The sequence below is a fragment of the Physeter macrocephalus genome, chromosome 12 (genome assembly GCF_002837175.3).
Source record: "Physeter macrocephalus isolate SW-GA chromosome 12, ASM283717v5, whole genome shotgun sequence".
In the NCBI taxonomy this organism is placed as follows: Eukaryota; Metazoa; Chordata; class Mammalia; order Artiodactyla; family Physeteridae; genus Physeter; species Physeter macrocephalus.
This window is the reverse complement of record NC_041225.1, coordinates 76009825-76030362: the sequence shown is the minus strand read 5'-3', so window position 1 is coordinate 76030362 and position 20538 is coordinate 76009825. Positions and strand designations below refer to the sequence as shown.

General features: G+C 37.0%; 1 long non-coding RNA gene across 2 annotated transcripts in view; it reads left to right on the top strand.

Moving 5' to 3' along the window:
- The window catches only part of LOC114487313 (uncharacterized), a 30369-nt gene that overhangs the window by 4941 nt on the left and 4890 nt on the right, over positions 1–20538 (top strand). For both annotated transcript variants that reach the window (XR_008618904.1, XR_003682296.1), the window contains exon 2: positions 11742–11886. This is a non-coding gene — a long non-coding RNA (uncharacterized lncRNA). The remainder of the gene's footprint in view (positions 1–11741; positions 11887–20538) is intronic.

Below are 20538 nucleotides of genomic sequence, written 5' to 3'. Positions count from 1 at the left end.
GTAAGTTTAAGGCGTACTGCATAATGATTTGATTTATTGGGTTGGCCAAAAATTTCGTTTTCTGTAACATCTTATGGAAAAACTCGAACATTTTGGCCAACCCAACACATACATCATGAAGTGATTATCACAGTAGGTTTAGTGACCATCTATCATCTCATATAGATACAAATTTAAAGAAATAGCAAACAATTTTTTTCTTTTGATGAGAACTCAGGATTTACTTTCTTAACTTTCATAAATAACATACAGCAATGTTAATTGTATTTATCATGCTGTACATCACATCCCTAGTACTTAGTTGTCGTGTAACTGGAAGTTTGTACCTTTTGACTGTCTTTGTCCAATTCCCCCACCCCCACCTCACTCCTAAATGTTCTGATATGCATATCTGAATAAGAACACTTCCCTACAGAACCACAATAATATCAACACACCCAAGTTTCCCCCACTTGTCCCCAAAATGTCTTTGCAGCAAGTTTGTTCATATTAGAATCCAATCAAGAACTATGATTGCATTTGGTTGTTGGGTCTCGGAAGTGTACTTTAATCTAGAACAGACACTCCTTTTCCTGTCCCTCTTTATCTCCCTCTCACACCCTCCAGCTTTTTATTTTTCCTATGACACTGACTTGGAAAGACCAGGATAGTTGTTCCCTAGAATGTCCTAATTTCTGGATTTTTCTGATTGTCATTTAACAATAACCCCCATATTTTCTATTATTGGAAGTTGACTCTGATGTCTTAGTTAGATTCAGGCTAAACACTGCATCACATAATGGTGTAACTAGGAGTCATAATGAAGCTCTTGTTATTCCATTGTTGGTGATATTAAGATTGACCACTGGGTTTATGTGGTGACAATCATCTTGGAACTAGCTAGTGATCTGTGAGGTGATAATTTTGGCACCAGGTGAATATCCAGCTCTCTATCAAACTTTTACCTAGTAGCTTTAGCATCCACTGATAATTCTTGACTTAATTATGTCCTTAGGGGTTGCAAATTGTGATTTTCAAATTCTGTCTACATTCATAGTTGGCATTTTTCTTGAAAGAAGTGCTTTTCCTCATCAACTAGGACTATTAGGTCACCCTGTGATACAATTACTATTGCAAACGAAAAATATTCCTGTCCCTTTCAGAGTAAGAACTTGGTGTAATGGTCACCTGCAAAGAACTTTTTATTTATTTTCTTTGCTTGCCTGATTGTTTTATTATTCTTACTTTTTTGTTTTTGAGTATCATATGGACTCATGGTTTCTTGTATAGTCAGTGTTTTTCAATCAATTACATTCATTGTTCTTTTGATGCTAAAATTGTCCCAAATTTGGCCAATAGGTTCCTCTGTCAAGTTGGTTCCTCTGTTAGTATTCAAAAAGAATTCTTTTAAATTAATATAATAGGTTGGAAAGTGGTATTTCTTTGTGATTTTAACTTGCATATTTCTGATCAGTGGTGAAAGTGATCATCTTTCATATTTTACCAGCCATTTGTATTGTATTTCTTTCTGTGAGGCTTGCTTATTCATATTTTTTCATCTTTTTTTTTTTTTTGGTATAAGTGTATTTACACCAATTATCAAGTCTCATCCCTGCAAATCAAATGTTTTCAGTACTTATTGCCAGTCTCTTCCAGCTGCAACTTCCCTATGCTTGAATTTTTTCTTTTGATCATCTCTTGCTTTAGAATGTGTCTTGAAATAGCTTATTCATAAAGGGGGTATGTATTCTTAGTTCTGGCTTATTTGAAAATGCCCTTCTATTAGATAATAACATTTCCTTGAAAGCCTGGTAAATGTTGCTTTATTGTTACCTGAAGGGTCTTGGACACTTGTAAGATTCTTATTTTTGAAGATAAAAAATTCTCCCTAAATAGGCCTTTGTATGACAGCCTTTTCCTAAAATATGTCTGGAACAAAATAAACATTCAAAAACTTTTCTGAATCTTTTTTAAAGATTAGGTAAAATTTATTTCTACTTTAAAATTTATTATTGCTTCTGTTTATCAATCAGCTTTTTTTATTTTTTTGGTTCATTCAGGTAAATAAAATTTCACCTTGAGAGAGTTTTAAAATGTTAGTACAAGTAATTCAGGAAAAACTCTTTAAAATTAATATTTTAGCTTTTTAATATATACTGGGCTATTTACTTGTCTGTAGGACAAGTAGGGGCCATATCTGTCTTGCTCACCTGCTCATCCTCAGAACTTAGCACAGGTGTTCAATAAATATTTGTCGAGTTAATTTATTTCAAGTATTATTCTCTCTTATATCTTTCTTCATCTCATCGTATCTTCATCTTTTTGCCCCAATTGATAGGCTATCTCCATTTTGCCTTCTCCCTGTAACTGAATATTCTGATGTGTCTGAATGTAATACAAGTACTCAATTAAAAGTTTTCCATCTCTGAACAATCTTCCATTAACTCTAAGTGCGTCCTTTACCTAGCAAATTGTTGTAGCACGGTACTGTTTACACTGGCCATTAGCAGGTTATTACTAACCCTCTTTGAAAAATGAATAGAAGAGTATGATCATCCCAAAATGACCTTGGGAGCTAGTACTGAGGTTGCCCACATATCATGCCAGGAAGGACTAGGGTCTCCCCTTCTGCCAGCAGGATGGGCTATACCCAAACTTAGCTTCCTAGGATAGATTTCTACTCCTAACAGAAGGGGCTGCAACTTCTCTCTTTTTTTTTAAACCTTAACTATTTTATTTATTTGGCTGTGTTGGGTCTTCACTGCTGCATGTGGGCTTTCTCTAGTTGCGGCGAGCGGTGGCTACTCCTCATTGTGGTGCGTGGGCTTCTCATTGCAGTGGCTTCTCTTGTTGTGCCTCTAGGCATGTGGGCTTCAGTAGTTGTGGCATGAGAGCTCAGTAGTTGTGGCTCTTGGGCTCTAGAGCACAGGCTCAGTAGTTGCGGCACACGGGCTTAGTGGCTCCATGGCATGTGGGCTCTTCCTGAACCAGGGCTCAAACCCATGTCTTCTGTATTGGCAGTCGGATTCTTAACCACCGCGCCACCAGGGAAGTCCCGGGCTGTAACTTCTTAAGGGCCCCTGAGATCCCCAGGTATTGGGCAGCTGGCACCTAAACTCAGTCACGTTGGCTCTAGTCTCTGTTTCCACATTCTGACAAGGCTGCCCTCTCACAATTTTACTCTAAAAAAGTATCATCTCAAGGGACATGTCCCTCTCCTGGAATACACACAGCACCTAGCCATAGCATCCCTCTCTCTAGGATAATGGGAAGACCTGAGACCATGCCATCTTCTCTTCCTGACCCTTGGCTTGTAAGTTTCCCCATTAAAGAGTATTCCTTAACTCAAGCTGAATGACCATGTGGAATTCACCTCAAGCCCTGTTGCATGATAGGTGGCAACCATGCACGGACTCCCTCCCTACTTTGAACAACAAAAATAAAATATATGGTTGAATTTGTTCTCCATGGATTCATGTCCAATATTGCTCAGTTGACTTTGAACAAATAGGAGTTGGATACTGTCAGAAATTGATATAGGTTCTGATTGTTTGTGCCCCTCAATCTCCAATTCAAAGGTTAGAACTAGGGTGGAGTCCTCTTGATGGGATTAGTACCCTTAGAAAAAGAAACAGGAAGAAGCTTGCTTTCTCTCTTTGCTGTCTGCTTTATGAGGATACAATGAGAAGATTGACATCTGCAAGCTAGTAAGAGGGCCCTCACCAGACACCAAATCTGCTGGTACCCCAATCTTGAACTTCCCAGCCTTCAGGACAGTGAGAAAAAAATTTCTGTGGTTTAAGACACCAAATCTATGGTATCTTGTTATAACAGCCTGAACTAAGACAGTCCCCCAAGCAAAATTTTAATAGTAGGACATCAGATCCAGATGAAATAAAAAGGAAAAGAAGCGGGCAACAATGACATTTCAGATATGTAATAATATTTTGTTATCGAATTGTGGGGGAAGACAGAGTGGAATGGGGGAGGTAGTCATAGTGAAGCCACGTTTTAATCAATGTGTGTAGTGTCTCTGGGAAAAGGACCTTACTCTTTAAGGTTTTATGCTTGGATGACTAGTTTGTGCCTCACTGGGGCCTCAGCCTATCACCAAGGATGTCAAAGAGGGAGGGGCACCCAAGTGTTACAATTCCTAACAGGCCTCTCAACCTTCTTTTCTTCAGTTCTCTGTGACAGGGTGGTCTCTACCACTCCATGTTAGGGGTGTCAGAGGACACCATCTAGCATCTTTTGCTTACACCATAATTTGTTGTCTCCTCAAAGAAAAAGGATTACTTTCTGTTTTATTTTGCTACCCAGTTCATTCAGCACTGAATTTTAGTGCAAGCCCTCAGTGTTTCTACTGTGAAATTTCTATTGCTGATGCAGGTATTTTGTTTGTACAATTAATTGCTTAAAAAATGAATTTGGTGCAAAGGAGGGACAAGGCAGGTGCCTATTCATTTTTCTTTATCTAGAATAATACGTAAAGTCCTGGACATGCTTTAAGCAATTCAAGAGCCCATTGATTAGATGGGTTTGCCCCTGAGAGCAACTTCAATTCCAAGTGTCTGAATTTCCTGGTTTATGTTTGTGGGGTGAGGCCCTCTGCACCTTCAAGTATTTTCTTGCATTAAAATCCTGCTAGCTTCATTGGAAGAGCCGTTGCTCTGGGCGCTTTGATGAGTCACACCAAGCTAGGCAGCAATCAACAGCTTTCCTGGGAGGCGTCTTAAACTGCCTGAAGTTAGGGATCTCGGCAACCCTTCCCAGCTCTTTCTTCTCTACACATTCGGAAGGGCAGAAAAAGTCTTTACACCAATTTAAAAACTTTTCCCCAGAGCTCGGGGGATTGACATATAAACTTAGTGGATGGGGCAAGTAGGTTCCCTGTTTCCCTCCAAACTGAAGCCAAGATTAATTACGGTATTCACCTGTTCCCGAAACAGGCTGGGTAATGGATCCGGCGGTGCGCTCCCCGAAGCAGCACTAATCCGGCAGTTCTCCGTGGACTCGCTGGCTTTGATCAGCTCATTCCCTCTCAGCAGGCCAGCACGGTAGCCACAGGACACAAGTGTTTAGTTTACAATCATGTTAATTTTACTTTTTGTTTGTCTTTAGCAGTTGGAGATTAATGAGTAAAAGGGTGCTTAAATTTTCAACCAGCCTTCTTCTAATAGCTTGGTCGCATTGTTGCTGGCAGTTTTATTACTTTGATTTCCTGAATCAATCAGGTATACGGTTTCCTTGTCCAATCTCGGTTATGGAACAGGAAAAGAGAGTCCTACCAGGAATTGTTGCTGCCGCTTTGGATTCCACAAAAGGCGATTGTGAAAATAGCACCTTTGTAATGACTTTTCATAGGATTCCATTGCTGCATGCATCCTTGGCATTTTTAACAAACCCAAGTATTTTACAAAGGATGTTGCTATACTCATTTTTTTCATAGCTAAGGAATAAAATGAGCCTTTATCTGATGGGATGGTGAAAATTAACGCTGAACTGAATTTGGAGTAAATTCTTTTGAAGAGGAGATTGGGGAGTTCTCTGGTGGCCTGCTGGTTAGGATTCCATGCTTGCACTGCCATGGCCTGGGTTCAGTCCCTACTTGGGGAACTGAGATCCTGCAAGCCACGCAGCGCAGCAAAAAAAAAAAAAAAAAAAAAAAAAAAAAAAAAAAAAAAAAAAAATTGAAAGGGGGGTCGTTGGTAAAATCTATCATATCCCCATTCGCCTGTCTGGTCTGTGAAGAATCTTAGAAAATGACTGCGTGGATTTATAAACAAGAGGAGGTCGTTGCTACTATAGCTCTGAATTCTGTCTTTTGAACTGAGGAAAACAAACTCCATTCCATTGCAGGTTTTCTTCAATGTGTGCTTCCTGGCGTGTATATAAACAAGCAAGGCCTGGATGATTCTCTCTCAAAGAGGCTTCATATCAAAGAAATCTCCCTCGGGTCTAATACATTGTAATGGAGATTTTGTACACACAGTGCCACTGAGTATTGTTCTTGGCAGTAAGGAACAAGGATAACTTTGCTTTAACATAGCGATGATTTTTCTTCTTTTTTTTTTCTATATTCTTTTATTTGAAATTGAAAAATAATGCATTTATGAATTGTCTGTAACAAAAATTAGAAATATTTTAAAATATATACAAAAGAAACTAAGGAAAATATCAAACCTATTGATTTTGTTATTAAAATTATTTCTGATCTTATATTTTTTTACTTAATACGACCATTTATGAAAAAGGTGCTTTAAAGTCTAATACAATGTATTTCTAATGTACTTGCTTTAAATAATTTAATGATATTTTGTTTGGATATATGTTTATAACATACTCTCTTGGTATCTTACATGCCCAGTGCTTAAAATGGTGTCTGGTATATGTTAGGTGTCTATATATTTTTACTGAATATATGAATAAATGGGTGAGATATCCAGAAATTATCTATTTCTAAATCTTAAAATACATTGGGTTTCTTTCGTATTCTCTTTTATTTGGAGATTTGTTTAGAAGATTTTGACCTGAGGGAAAAATATGGGGCTAGGTATTCTGAAGGGCGCGTGGGTTCAACTGTTCCACAGTCCCTTAGTTAAAAACTTTGCCAACTCAAAACTCTGTACGCTGGGCTTCCCTGGTGGTGCAGTGGTTGAGAGTCCGCCTGCCGATGCAGGGGACGCGGGTTCGTGCCCTGGTCCGGGAGGATCCCACATGCCGCGGAGCGGCTGGGCCCGTGAGCCATGGCCGCTGAGCCTGCGCGTCCGGAGCCTGTGCTCCGCAACGGGAGAGGCCACAAAAGTGAGAGGCCCGCGTACCACAAAAAAACAAAACCAAAAAACTTTGTAGGCTAATCTTACTCCTAGTTCTTACTGCCACTGATCTTGGCATCTTGGTCTGCTCAGAACACTCATATTTGTTTGTCTTCAGCTTTTCCATCAGTCTTGTTTCATCTGCTTTATATTTTCCAAAAAGTTCCCGATATTCTTGACTGTTGGTGGCATCCTTCTTGAGTGAACTCTGTCAATCGACTTGAATCAGAAATTCTATTGAATCCTTATGATCTGTGCATTTAAGTTTTCCTTCTCATTAGGTGATGCTTTCTTCTATTACCTTTGAATATTTTCTTCTGTATGTTCTATTTAAGAAGAAAACTAGCTGCTTATTTCAACTCCACTATTTTCCATAAAGATTATTTATTCTCACTTTAATCTCTTCCTTTTCTCTGCATTTTGACTTTTTCTCAAGTCTTTGGCATTGAATCTGACACCCATTCACTTTTCTCTTGTATTTTTTCTGCTCTTTTCTAAAGGTTTAAAATTTTGCTCTTGCATTACTCATTCACATAGCGATGATTTTTCTAAAGTGCAAACCCTGATCGTGATACTTCTTGGTTTAACATCCTTTAATGTCCCCTATGTCCTCTGGATCATGTCTGACAAGTCTACAGACACATCTCTCCACCCTACCAGCTCCTAACACAATCCTGGTCAGGAGGAGGCCCTTACTGAGGAGATGTTTGAGGCATTGAGGAAAGAATTTCATCTTGGGACATTGAAATGAAGATGTATTCAGGGGTCTGTCCAGTTGTCCCAAGGGCGTAATGGCATTTCTCAGGACCTCTAGCTTGGGTGATGTGTGATACCCATTTTGTAAGCCCACTAGGGCCCTTCCTCACCCTCCAAAACTCTAGGGAGGATATCTGAGAGATGGGCCTTAAGAGAGAGCTTGTGAGACTTCACCATGTGGCCGTGCGTAAAGGACAATGAAGAGAAGATGGGCACTGTGCTATTGGGGGTAGAGATAAGATCCCACAAGCTGTGGGGCTTATGGGATGCTGCTCTGGCAGGTTACATTTTCTAAAGATGGCCTCACCAATATATATCACATGTTCTCCTTACAATGTGACTTGCCACTCCTCCACTGAGAGATGGGTCCTATGTTCCCAACCCTTGAAACTGAGTGGGCTTTAGTAACCAGTAGTTTGGTGGAATGATGCTGTGTGACTTCTAAGGCTAGATCATAAAAGTCAAAGCAGCTTCCCTTTGCCTGCCTCTTGGGACACATGCCTTGGGAACCCTGAGCTGCTATATAAGAAGTCCTACCACACCAAAGCTGCTGTGCTAGAGATGTGCTCTAAACACACAGAGTTAGAGGGGATGTTTGAGGAGCCCCAAGTGGTCCAAAATCCAGTTGTTGGAGTCTCCCCAGCCTAGGCACCAGGGATTTGAGTGAAGAAGCTTTTGAGATAACTCCAATCCCAACCAATCAGACTTAAACCTCATAAGAGACCTTGAGCAGAGCTGAGTCTGCTGAGTTGCTCTGGAATTCTTGACACAGACACTATGAGAGATAAAAATGGTTATTACTGTTCTAAGCCATTAAGTTTTGGTGATTTGTTACATAACTGTAGCATATGGGAAAGGGAGCCTAAAACATTTACCAAAATTGACCATAACCTGGGCATAAATTAAACCAAATAATATTTGGGTTTTTTTTTTTTTTTTTAGCCATTTGGGGGTAACTGCAATTTAGTCTTAAAATAAGAACCTAGCAAATATCTTAACAATTGTGTATAACTAGGTTGAGTTTATTCCAGCAGTGCAAGGTTGGTTTAACATTAAAACGTTAATCAGTGTAATTAACTATGTTTACAGAATAAAGGCAAAGTATTGTTAACTTAATAGAGAAAAAAGGGCATTTGGTAAAATTCTACATATATTCATGACTGAAAAAAAAGGTCTAGTGCCAATGGATAGAAAGAATCTTCCCTAATATGTTAAGTGATTCTCCAAATATCTATAGCAAATATTGTATTAAAGAGTAAAATATCAAAACCTTTCCCCCTGAAATTGGGAACAAGAGAAGGATATACACTATCACCATTTCTATTTAATATTGTCCTAGGCAGTACAAAAGGCAAGAAACAAAATAAAAGGTATAAGGCTTTGTAACTGGAGGAAAAAACTATCATTATATATAACTGACATACTTGTATATGTAGAAAATTCATAAATAATCTACCGATAAGTTATTAGAATGAAAAGAATTTAAGAAGAGTTAAAACATTACAAATTATAGAGAAGTGAGAGTCTAGAGAGGTTGATGGATACGTTTAATCTACTATAATCAACTGAATTTCTATATACCATCAACAATCAGAAAATGATAGTTTAAAAATAGCATTAAAATAACATCAAAAAACTCAAAACACATGAAATAGGGAAAATAGGTAAACTTACAGTTGAGAAGACTGGCAGATACTACTTCAACCAAGTGGGCAAAATTAACATTACCAGCAAAGGGAAAAATGAACATTATGTACCTCTTGATATGGTGCACAAAGAGAGACACAAAGTTACTTTCATGGTTTTTTCTTCCCCAAATGCATAACCTACATCCAACCATGAGGAAATATCAGACAAAACCAAATCAGGGATGTTGTACAAAAAATAACTGGCCTGTATTCTTAAACATTTCCAAAGAAAGAAAGACTCAGGAAATGTTCCAGATTAAGGAAGACTAAAGAGACATAACAAATAAATGTAATATGTGATTCTGGATTGGCCGTTGGACCAGAAAAACCAAAAACCAAAAACCAAAAACACCACATCACTTATTTTCTCTTTTGCTACAGGGGACGTTATTGAAGGCATTAATGAAATTTAAATAATGCATGCAGATTAAAGAATAGTATTATATCAATGTTCATTTCCTGATTTTGATATGTGTATTGTGGTTATGTAAGAGAATATCATTGCTTTTACAAAATACAGATTGAAATATTTAGAGGTAAAATGAAATCATGGCTACAATTTACTCTCAAATGTATAAATGGAGGAAAACAACACATTCATGGACTAGAATATAATTCTCCTTAAATTGATCTAAATATTCATGCAGCCTCAATAAAAATCTTAGCAAGCTTTCTGTTTGCTTGTTTTGGTGGGTTTTGACAAGCCAAGTTTGAAATTAATATGGAAATGCAAAGAGCCAAAAATAGTTAAGACAATTTTTAAAAAGAAGAACAAAGTAGAAGGACTTGCTACTGAGTAAAACTTATTACAAATCTACAGTTATTAAGACAGCTTAATATTGTGCAAGGACAGATACTAAGGTCTGTAGACCAACTGGACAGAATAGTGTGACCAGCAATAGACACACACAAAAACATTTGATTTATGGCAAAAGTGACACTTCAGAGCAGTGGGGAAAGATGATCTTTTCAATAAATAGTACTGGTACAATTGGATATCCAAATGGAAAAAAAAAATGAAACCTGACCTCTACATCATATAGAAAATTAAACTTCAGGAAATTGCAGATTTGAATGTATGAAGCTTCTAAAAGCAATATAGGAAACAATCTTCATAATCAGGATGAAAAGAATTTCTTAAACAGGACACAAATTTGCGTTAACCATGAAGGAAAAGATTGATAACTTGGACCAAACCAACATTAATAACATCTGTTCATCAAAAGACACCATTAAGAAAGTGAAAAGGCAAGGCATAAGATATATATCCAGAATATATAAAGAACTCTTTCAAATCGATAAGACAAATACAGACAAGCTATTTAAAAAATGAGCAAAAGTTTGGAACAGATTTCACAAAATGACTACTAATATATGAAAAAGTATTCAAAATCAATGAAATTAAAATGAAAACAATAATACAGTGTACTGTACACTTCTGCCAGAATGACTAAGATTACAAAGACTGACACATAGCAATTATTGGCGAGGATGTGGAGCTAGTGGGAACTTTTATACATTGATGGTAGAGAGGTAAATTGGAATGACCATGTTGTAAAACTGCCAGTATATCCAATTGAATATACACATACCCTAAGATCCAGCAATTTCACTTCTAAATATATGCCCTGCAAAAATGTGTACATACATATACCAAAAGACATGTACAGAAATATTATTCATATTAGCCTCAAATTGGATACAGTCAAAAGTAGAATGGATAAATAAACTGTGGCATACTCATACAATTTAACACTGTTGGCAATAAGAATGAATGAACTGCAACATATTCAACTACATGGATGAATTTCCCAAACATACTGTTGAGCAAGATACAAAAGAACACATGTGGTACAGTTCCATTTACATGCAGTTCAAAACCAATCCTTAAATTTTTAAAATTTTTTATTGAATTATAACCTAAGTAGAGAAAATGCACAAATCTGAAATGTACAGGATACTTTTTACATATGTAAACAGTTATGATAACCATCACCCAGATCGAGATATAGAACATTTTCAAGTTCCAGTGGTGTGTCCCCCTCCCAGATGACAGCTCCCAACATTAACCGCTATTCTGACTATTTAGTTTTTTCATAGATTACCATTTCTTGACCAGATTGTTGGTTACATAGATGTGGTCACTTTTTATTATTTATCGATTTGTACATTTAGGATTTGTGCACTTTTCTGTATGTACCTTATACTTCAATAATAATTTTTTTTGAAATTAGTGATTCTGTGACCTATGGACCCTCAAATCCTGCACAGGGACTGTAGAATCTTATTCAGGCATGTTCTAAGCACTTGCTTCTTCTATTTCTGCTACTGTAGGCATATTTCATGAATTTATGACTATTATCATTTTATGAGTGTATTCAAACTAAAAATTCACATTAAAATAGGAAGGAGGAATAGCATTTTAAAAATTACTGTACTCTAAAAATCATTGTTTCTCTGTGAGGAGAGATGATGGATATGTGCACTATTTTTTCTCCCTCAGCTTTCCTGGTCTTCTCAAGAACAACCTGAAAGACACTCTGATGAGGTGAAGGAGGGGGCTTGACAATATGGAAACAAAAGCTTCTTGTTGGGACCCAGTGTCTACCTGAACACTCTATATCTCCGTCAGTCCCATTGAGATTAAGGTATGGCTCCAAGTCTGGCCTTCAGTATTAAAGTCTGACACTAATACCCCAAGGTAGAATCTCTCATTATGTCTACCAGTATTCTTTGTATTGAGTTCATTAGTTTCACGGCTGGGACTATATATAATTCTGTCTGCTGCTTTCTGAGAAAACTTATAGGAGGAGTGGATACCAATAATTATGGAAACATGGAGTTCTATGTAGAAATTGACTTTTTGCTGTTTTTATCTCTTCCCCCACCTTCCTCGTGTTGCACAATCTTCCTATTAAGATAATGTCCGACAGTTGTTATGGCTAGTGTTAAAGGATATTATTTTTATATGAGTTAGTTCTAATTTAATCTCCATGTCATAAAATTACCTCAAAATGAATTGACGGTTTAAGAAAATAATCACTTTTAGGAAACAGTTTGGGACATTGTGTTTTTAATACTATTAGGTGAACATCAAATATTTTATGTTTGAAAAATTACAAGCAGTTAATTGCACTCAAATTATGACTCTCTCCTGAGGAAAGTACTTTGCAGACTAGAGTTATTAGCCTCACTTTGTAAATGAAAAAGCAAGCATTGAAGAAATTAAGTGCTCTGTGTTAATTTAGAGCCAGGAATGAGACTCAGGATTTCTGGTACCAAATCATCTGACCACAGGCAATTTTTAGAATTTAGCTGAAAGTACAATAATTTGTCAAAATAACCTTGATAAATTAAAATGCAATATTAAAAGGGAATCTCTACCTTATATTCTTATTACTGTACCTTATATTCTTGGTCTCACCTGGTAACCCTTATCACCTAAGCTAGAAACTTGGGAGTCATTCTTGACTCCTGCTTCTCTTGTGTACAATTAGACTTTAAGCTCTGCCAGTTACTCTTTTTCTCTTTGAAATAATTTCAGGCTTTCAAGAATACTGCAAAGAATAGTTTTTCTTAGAACCACTTGAGCATAAATTGCTGACATGGTGCTGTAACACCCCACAAAAATCCCTGGAGATGCATCCAAGTTGTGTGTCAATAGTTTATTATCCTTCTTTATCCCTGAGTAGGATTCCATGGCACCACAGTTTTGTTGGTAACCTGTTGAAAGACATCTGGCTGGTTTGCAGGTTTTGGTTATCACAAATAAAGCTGCTATAACATTTGTATACAGGTTTTTTTTTTTTTTTTTTGGTGGCACAGCATGTGAGAATCTTAGTTCCCTGACCAGGGATCGAACCCGTGTCCCCTGCAGTGGAAGGGTGGAGTCTTAGCGCAGAATCTTAACCACTGGACCACCAGTGAAGTACCCTGATATACAGGTTTTTGTGTGAACATTAGTTTCCTTTTTCTGGGACAAAAGCTCAGGAGGGCAGTTGCTGGGTCAAATGGTAGTTGTATAATTTTATGAGAAAGTGCCAAACGGTTTTCCAGAGTGGCTGTATCATTTTATATTCCCACCAGCAATGTATTAGTGATCGTTTCTTCACATCCTCACCAGCATTTGGTGCTGTTACAATATTTTATTTGGGCTATTCTGATAGGTGTGTAGTGATATCTATTGTGGTTTCAATTTGCGTTTTGTTTCTAATTTTTAAAAATTTTTGGCTGCTTGGGGATCTTAGTTCCCTGACCAGGGATGGAACCCATGCCCCCTGCAGTAGAAGCGAGGAGTCCCACTAGCCAGGGAATTCCCTCAGTTTGCATTTCTTTAATGGCCAGTGATGTTGAACATCTATTCATGTGCTTATTTGCCTCCTGCACATTTTCTTCAATGAAGTGTCTGTTCACGTCTTGTGCCCACGTTCTGATGTGTGCAATCCTCTTTCACATTAAATTTGTGAAATCACACTTAATGTATACTTTAACCAAGATATAAAACATTTTCAGTCTCAGCTGGTAATCCCTATTCACCTAAGACAGAAACTTGAGAGTCATTCTTTTTTTCTTTTTTAATGAATGAATTAATTTATTTTTTGCTGCGTTGGGTCTTCATTGCTGCGCGTGGGATTTCTCTAGTTGTAGCAATCAGAGGTTACTCCTAGTTGTGGTGCACGGGCTTCTCATTGTGGTGGCTTCTCTTGTTGCGGAGCTCTGGCTCTAGGTGCGTGGGCTCAGTAGTTGTGACACATGGGCTCTAGAGCGCAGGCTCAGTAGTTGTGGTGCACGGGTTTAGCTGCTCCTCAGCATGTGGGACCTTCCCAGACCAGGGCTCGAACCTGTGTCCCCTGCATTGGCAGGTGGATTCTTAACCACTGCACCACCAGGAAGTCCCTGAGAGTCATTCTTGACTCATATCTCTCTCTGGTCTCACTCTCCTGTCTCCTGTTCTAATTGCATTGTTTATATTTTTGTTGTTTTGAGTGTTCTATATATATTCTAAATACTAGTCCTTTGTCAGATTAAAGGCTTGCAAATGTTTCCCCCCAGGCTGTAACTTAACAGAGTCTCCTCTTAACTGAGTCTTTTGCAGAGCAAAAATTATTTTTATTTTGATGAGGTCCAATTTCAATTTTTCTCCATGATCTATCATATTTTGGTGTCAAGTCTAGCCTGAGATCCCAAAGACTTTCTCCCATTTTTTTTTCCTGAAAGTTTTATAGTTTTACATTTTACATTTAAGTCCAAAATCCATTTTATGTTAAATGTTGTAGAAGATGTGCGGTTTAGATTTAGGTTAAATTTTTTTTCTTATGAATGTACAGTTGCTCCAACATTATTTGTTGAAAAGGCTATCTTTCCATTGAATTGTTTTTACACCTTCATCAAAAACCATTTGGTCATATTTGTGTGGGTCTATTCTGGGTTATCTGTTCTGTTCCATTGACTTATGTGTCTATCCATCCACCAATATCACACTGTCTTGATCACTAGCTAAATAGTAAGACTTAATATTGGGTAAAGTGATTCTTCCCAGTTTATTCTTATTTTTAAAAATTATTTGAGCTATTCTAAGGCCTGTGTCTTTTTATATAAATTTTGGAATAAGCTTGTGTATGTCTACAAAATACCTTGCTAGGATTTTTATAGAAATTGTATGAAACCTATAGGTAAATCTTGACATGTTTGCTATGTTGAGTTTTCTAATGCATGAACATGGTATATCTCTCCATTTATTTAGATCTTTGATTTTGTATTTTCAGTGTACAGATCCTGTACATGTTTTGTAAGTTTATACCTAAGTATTTAATTTTCTTTGGAGTGATTGTAAATAGTACTGTTTTAAATCCCAGTTTCCACATGTTCATTGTTAGAATATAGAAATGCAATTGATCTTTGTGTTTAGATCTTGTATTCTGAGACCTTGCTGTAGTTACTTATTAGCTCTAGGAGTTTTGCTTTTTGATTTTTTGGTAGATTCCTTGGGATTTTGTACTTAGACAATCATGTCATTTGCAAATTGGGACAGTTTTATTTTTTACTTTCCAGTCTGTATACCTTTTGTCCCGCTTTCTTCCTCTCCCCCTCTCTTCCTTTCTTTTTCCTTTTTCCTTCCTTCCTTCCTTCCTTCCTTCCTTCCTTCTTCCCTCCCTCCCTCTCTTTCTCTTTCTTTCTCCCTTTCTTTCTTTCTTCCCTCCCTACCCCACGACTTTCTCTTTCTTTCTGCCTTACTGCACTGGCTAGAACTTTCAGTACTATGTCAAATGAAAATAGTGAGAGGATCTCCTGATCTTAGAGGGAAAGCATTCAGTAAAAACCGTTCAGTACGATGTTACCTGTAGATTTTTTGGTAAATGCTTTTTCTCAATTTGGGGTAGTTCTTTCTATTCCTAGTTTGCTGAGAGTTTTTATTTTGAATGAGTGTTGGATGGTGTTAAATGTTTTTTCTCTCTCAGTTTACACGATTATGTGATTTTCCTTCTTTAGCTTATGGGTATGGTAGATTACACTGATCATTTTTAAACATGTTGAACTAGACTTGTATACCTGGAATAAATCCTACTTGGCTTAGTTGCATAGTTCTTTTTATACATTGTTGGATTAGGTTTGTTAATATTTTGCTTGGGATTTTTGTGTCTCAGTGAGATATTGTGAAATACTGGTGATTTTTTTTTTTTTGTACTGTCTTTGTTTTTGGTATCAGGGTAATACTAGCCTCATAAAAGAAGTTGGGACATGTTCCCTTCTCTTCTATTTTCTGGAAGAGATTTTGTAAAACTGGTGTTAAATCTTTAAAAGTTTGATTGAATTCTTCAGTGAAACTATCTAGAACTGAAAATTTCTTTTTTGGGAGTTTTTAATTATAAATTAAATTTCTTTAATGGCCACAGGACAACACAAGTTGACTATTTTCTCTTGGTTGAGTATGGTAATTTGTGGTTTTTAAGTAATTTGTCCCTTTTTTTCTATTGTCAAATTTATGAATATAAATTTGAAGGACTCCTTTGTCATCCTTTTAGTAGCTGCAGAATATGTAGTGATAGTCCCTATTTCATTCCTGATATTGCTAAATCATTTTCTCTTTTATCTGTGGTAGTCTTGCTAAACAGTTATCAATTTTATTAATTGTTTTTAAAGCTCTAGCTCTTTAATTCATTAATTTTCTCCATTATTTTCCTGTTTTAAATTTCACTTATTTCTGTTATTATCTTTATTATTTTTTGTCATCTGTGTACGTTGGATTTTTTTTTTCACTTTGCTCTTTCTGGGTTTCTTGAGGTAGGTGCTTAGATTATTGATTTGAAACATTTTCTTTTTTCCAATATAACATTTAGTTTTAGAAATTTCCTGATTTCAGCATTGCTTTAGCTAAATTCACATTTTCATATGTTATATTTTCATTTTCATTCAATTGTATGTATTTTTCATTTCTCTTGAGACTTTATATTTTACCCCTGTATTATTTAGAAGTGTGTTGTTTAATTTCTAAGTGTTTGGACATTTTCTTGTTCTCTTTCTGTTATCGATGTCTAGTTTGATTTCATTATGGTCAAAGAATACTCTCTGTCTGATTTAAACTCTTTTAAATTTGTTGAGGTTTGTTTTATGGCCAAGGATATGGTCTGTTTGGTGAATGTTCTATGGGTACTTAAAAATGTGTGTTCTACTGTTGTTAGGTATTGTTTATTAATTAGATTTTGTTGGTTGATTGTGTTGTTGAGTTCTTCTATATCCTTGCTGATTTTCTGTTTAAGTAGTTCTAATTATTGTTAAGACTAGAGAGTTGAGTTCCCCAAGTATAATTATATATTTGTCTATTTCTCCTTTCAGCTCTCTCACTGTCTGCTTCGTGTGTTTTGTGGGTCATGTGTTTCATGAGCTTCACATGCTTGGTGGATTCACATTTAGGATTGCAATGTCTTCCTGGTGGAATAACATTTATCATATTATCTTTTATAGGAGGGACATTATGTAATGTCCCTTTTTGTCTCTAGTAACTTCCTTTGCTCTGATGTCTGCTTTATCTGATATTAATATAGCCACTCACAGCTTTTTTTGTTTTTGTTTATTTGGATTAATGTTTGCATGATATAACTTTTTCCATCCTTTTACTTTCAACCTATCAGTGTCATTGTATTTGAAATGAGATTCTTGTAAACAGAATATTTTTAGGTTATTATTTTTTAATCTATTCTGCCAATCTCTTTGTTTTAATTTGTGTGCTTAGACCATTTACATTTAAGGTAATTATTGATATACTTTAGCTTTTTATGAGTTGTTTTCTTCTTGTTTTCTCTGTTTCTCTCTTATTTGCGTATTTTCAAGGATTCCTTCTTGGTTTATTTACAGTGTTTTTAGGCATATTGCTTTGTACAGTTTTCTTAGTGGTTGCTCTAGGTATTCCAATATACATGCATAACTTAACAAAGTCTACCGGTATTAATGTTGTTAATCGTCTTTTCCCTTCATTTCTAATATCATCTGGCTGACATAAATATGAATCTCCTCTTTCTACTTCTGGATTAAAGATTTGGGTGCTTCTGATGATGCAGTTTCACTGAAGCAATCTCACCATCTGAAGCTTTGTGCCAATCTTAAAGAGGATGCTTTCTGAATATTTTCAGAAACAAACTCAAGATTCTTGCCCTTCCTTATATTTCTTGCTTCTAATACTTTAGCATTCATTAATTATTTCTCACAATCACTTGGAAAAAAAAATTTCTTGACGCTTGGATCCAGGAATGGGGCAAGAGAAGAATGTAACTGGCTTTTGCAATAACCAAATAATATTTGAATTTCAATCTGTGCCTCTGTTGTCACTGCACATATGCCAATTTCAGCATCTTACCTGGAACAGAATTATAAGAGGATCCCTAAGGCAGGTATCATTCAGGAAAGTCTGTACTTGAACTCATAAGGCACATCAATTTGTTTATTTCTTCATCAGGTTCCAGCAAATGAGGCACTTTCTCTGCGACCAAGTATTGAACTGCTACTAAGCTCTGCTACATTGCCATTGTTTTCTGTGGTGCATTATTAAGGCTTTATTTTGTTCATGTGCCTTTAAAACATGTAATAGTCACTGTTCCATCTTATTCGAGCATCTTTTATAATAAGTGAAAGATAAGAGAGCTCCTAAATCTCTTATATGTTCAATAGCTTCCTTTAGCTGAAGAATGATGAGAGGGGCCCTCCACAGTTGAACCCATGGCCAGTAATCCTGTTACATTATGCCATACCACAATTACCTTACTGAACATATAACTAAAAGATGTGAACAAAACATTGAATATTTGTGATTCCTAAATCATTCTTTACATTGCTTGTTTTATGCAGTGACAATTGTATGACACCTAAGTGATTTTCCATTCCATTACTGGTTTGTTTGTTTTTTTTTTTTTTTTGTTTTTTGTGTTTTTTTTGCGGTACGTGGGCCTCTCCTGTTGCGGAGCACAGGCTCCGGACGCGCAGGCCCAGCGGCCATGGCTCACGGGCCCAGCCGCTCTGCGGCATGTGGGATCTTCCCGGACCGGGGCACGAACCCGTGTCCCCTGCATCGGCAGGCGGATTCTCAACCACCGCGCCACCAGGGAAGCCCCTCATTACTGTTTTATCAATCAGATTCTCTATGCTATAAGTTTTAGGGAAATCCAAAAACATCTCAGCCACAAAGGAGAGCAGGAGAGTTGATTTAGTTATTATTCCACAGAACCACCAAACTTACAGAAGTCAGATTTTCTCCATATAGCCGAATGTCTACATATACAACACCCAAAACACCAAAACAGCACATTCAATAAAAGCACTACCCTTTTTGTACATGGCAAATGAAATTCTGGAAAAGATTTTCCAGTATCTTGTGTTCTTAAAGGAACTTTGTACCTAGGATTCACAGCTTGGGAAATCTCAAAAGATTTTTTACTTCACCTATGGAAAATGGTAGAAATTTAATTGGTGAAATCAAAATATGTTTGGGATACTTCATTTTTCTTTAAAAGTTTCATCTTTTAAAATGCTACTTATATTCTTTATTATGTCTGAATTAAAGACATAATAAATGTATTAAAGGTATTAAGGATGTTGTGGTACTTGAAATAGGGTGAAATTTTGAAGTGGCACAGTTGACATGATGTAAAGAACACCCAAATAAATATTCTTGTCTTGAAACGCTCATGGCCAAAATGGAATTAAATAATTAAAACTTTAATACAATTCTTACAGGTTATTTTGTGTTACAAATGCAGGCTTGTACACTGAGTGCTTCTACAACTATTAAAATTATAGTATAATAGAATCCCTTTTAGTCTGCATTCTATTTTTTTGGGGGGTGCGCAGCACTGTGTGGCTTGTGGAACCTTAGTTCCCAACCAGGGATTGAACCTGGGCCCCAACAGTGAAAGCACTGAGTCCTAACCACTGAACCTCCAGGGAATTCCTAGCATTCTATTATTCTTTAAAGTTTTATAAACATATTGGCTCAAAAACAATATAAGTTCTTTCTACAGACTGGGAGAAAATATTTGCAAACGATGTGACCAACAAGGCCTTAATTTACAAAATATACAAACAGCCCATACAACTCAATAACAAAAAAACAAGCAACCCAATAAAAAAAATGGGCAGAAGGGACTTCCCTGGTGGCATGTGGATAAGAATCCGCCTGCCAATGCAGGAGACACTGGTTGGATCCCTGGTCTGGGAAGATCCCACATGTCGCGGAGCAACTAAGCCTGTGAGCCACGACTACTGAGCCTGCGTGCTGCAACTACTGAAGCCCACACGCCTAAAGCGCTTGCTCTGCCACAAGAGAAGCCACCGCAATGAGAAGCCCGCGCACCGCAATGAAGAGTAGCCCCCACTCACCGCAACTAGAGAAAGCCCGCACGCAGCAACGAAGACCCAACGCAGTCAAAAAAAAAAAAAAAAAAAAGGGCAGAAGACCTAAATAGACACTTCTCTAAAGAAGACATACAGATGGCCAACAGGCACATGAAAAGATGCTCAATATCACTAATTATTAGAGAAGTGCAAATCAAAACTACGAGGTATCACCTCACAAAAGTCAGAATGGCCATCATCAAAAAAAAATCTACAAATAATAAATGCTGGAGAGGGTGTGGAAAAAAGGGAACCCTCCTACATTGTTGGTGGGAATGTATATTGGTGCAGCCACTATGGAGAACAGTATGGAGGTTCCTTAAAAAACTAAAAATAGAGTTGCCATGGTGGCGCAGTGGTTGAGAGTCCACCTGCCGATGCAGGGGACACGGGTTCGTGCCCCGGTCTGGGAGGATCCC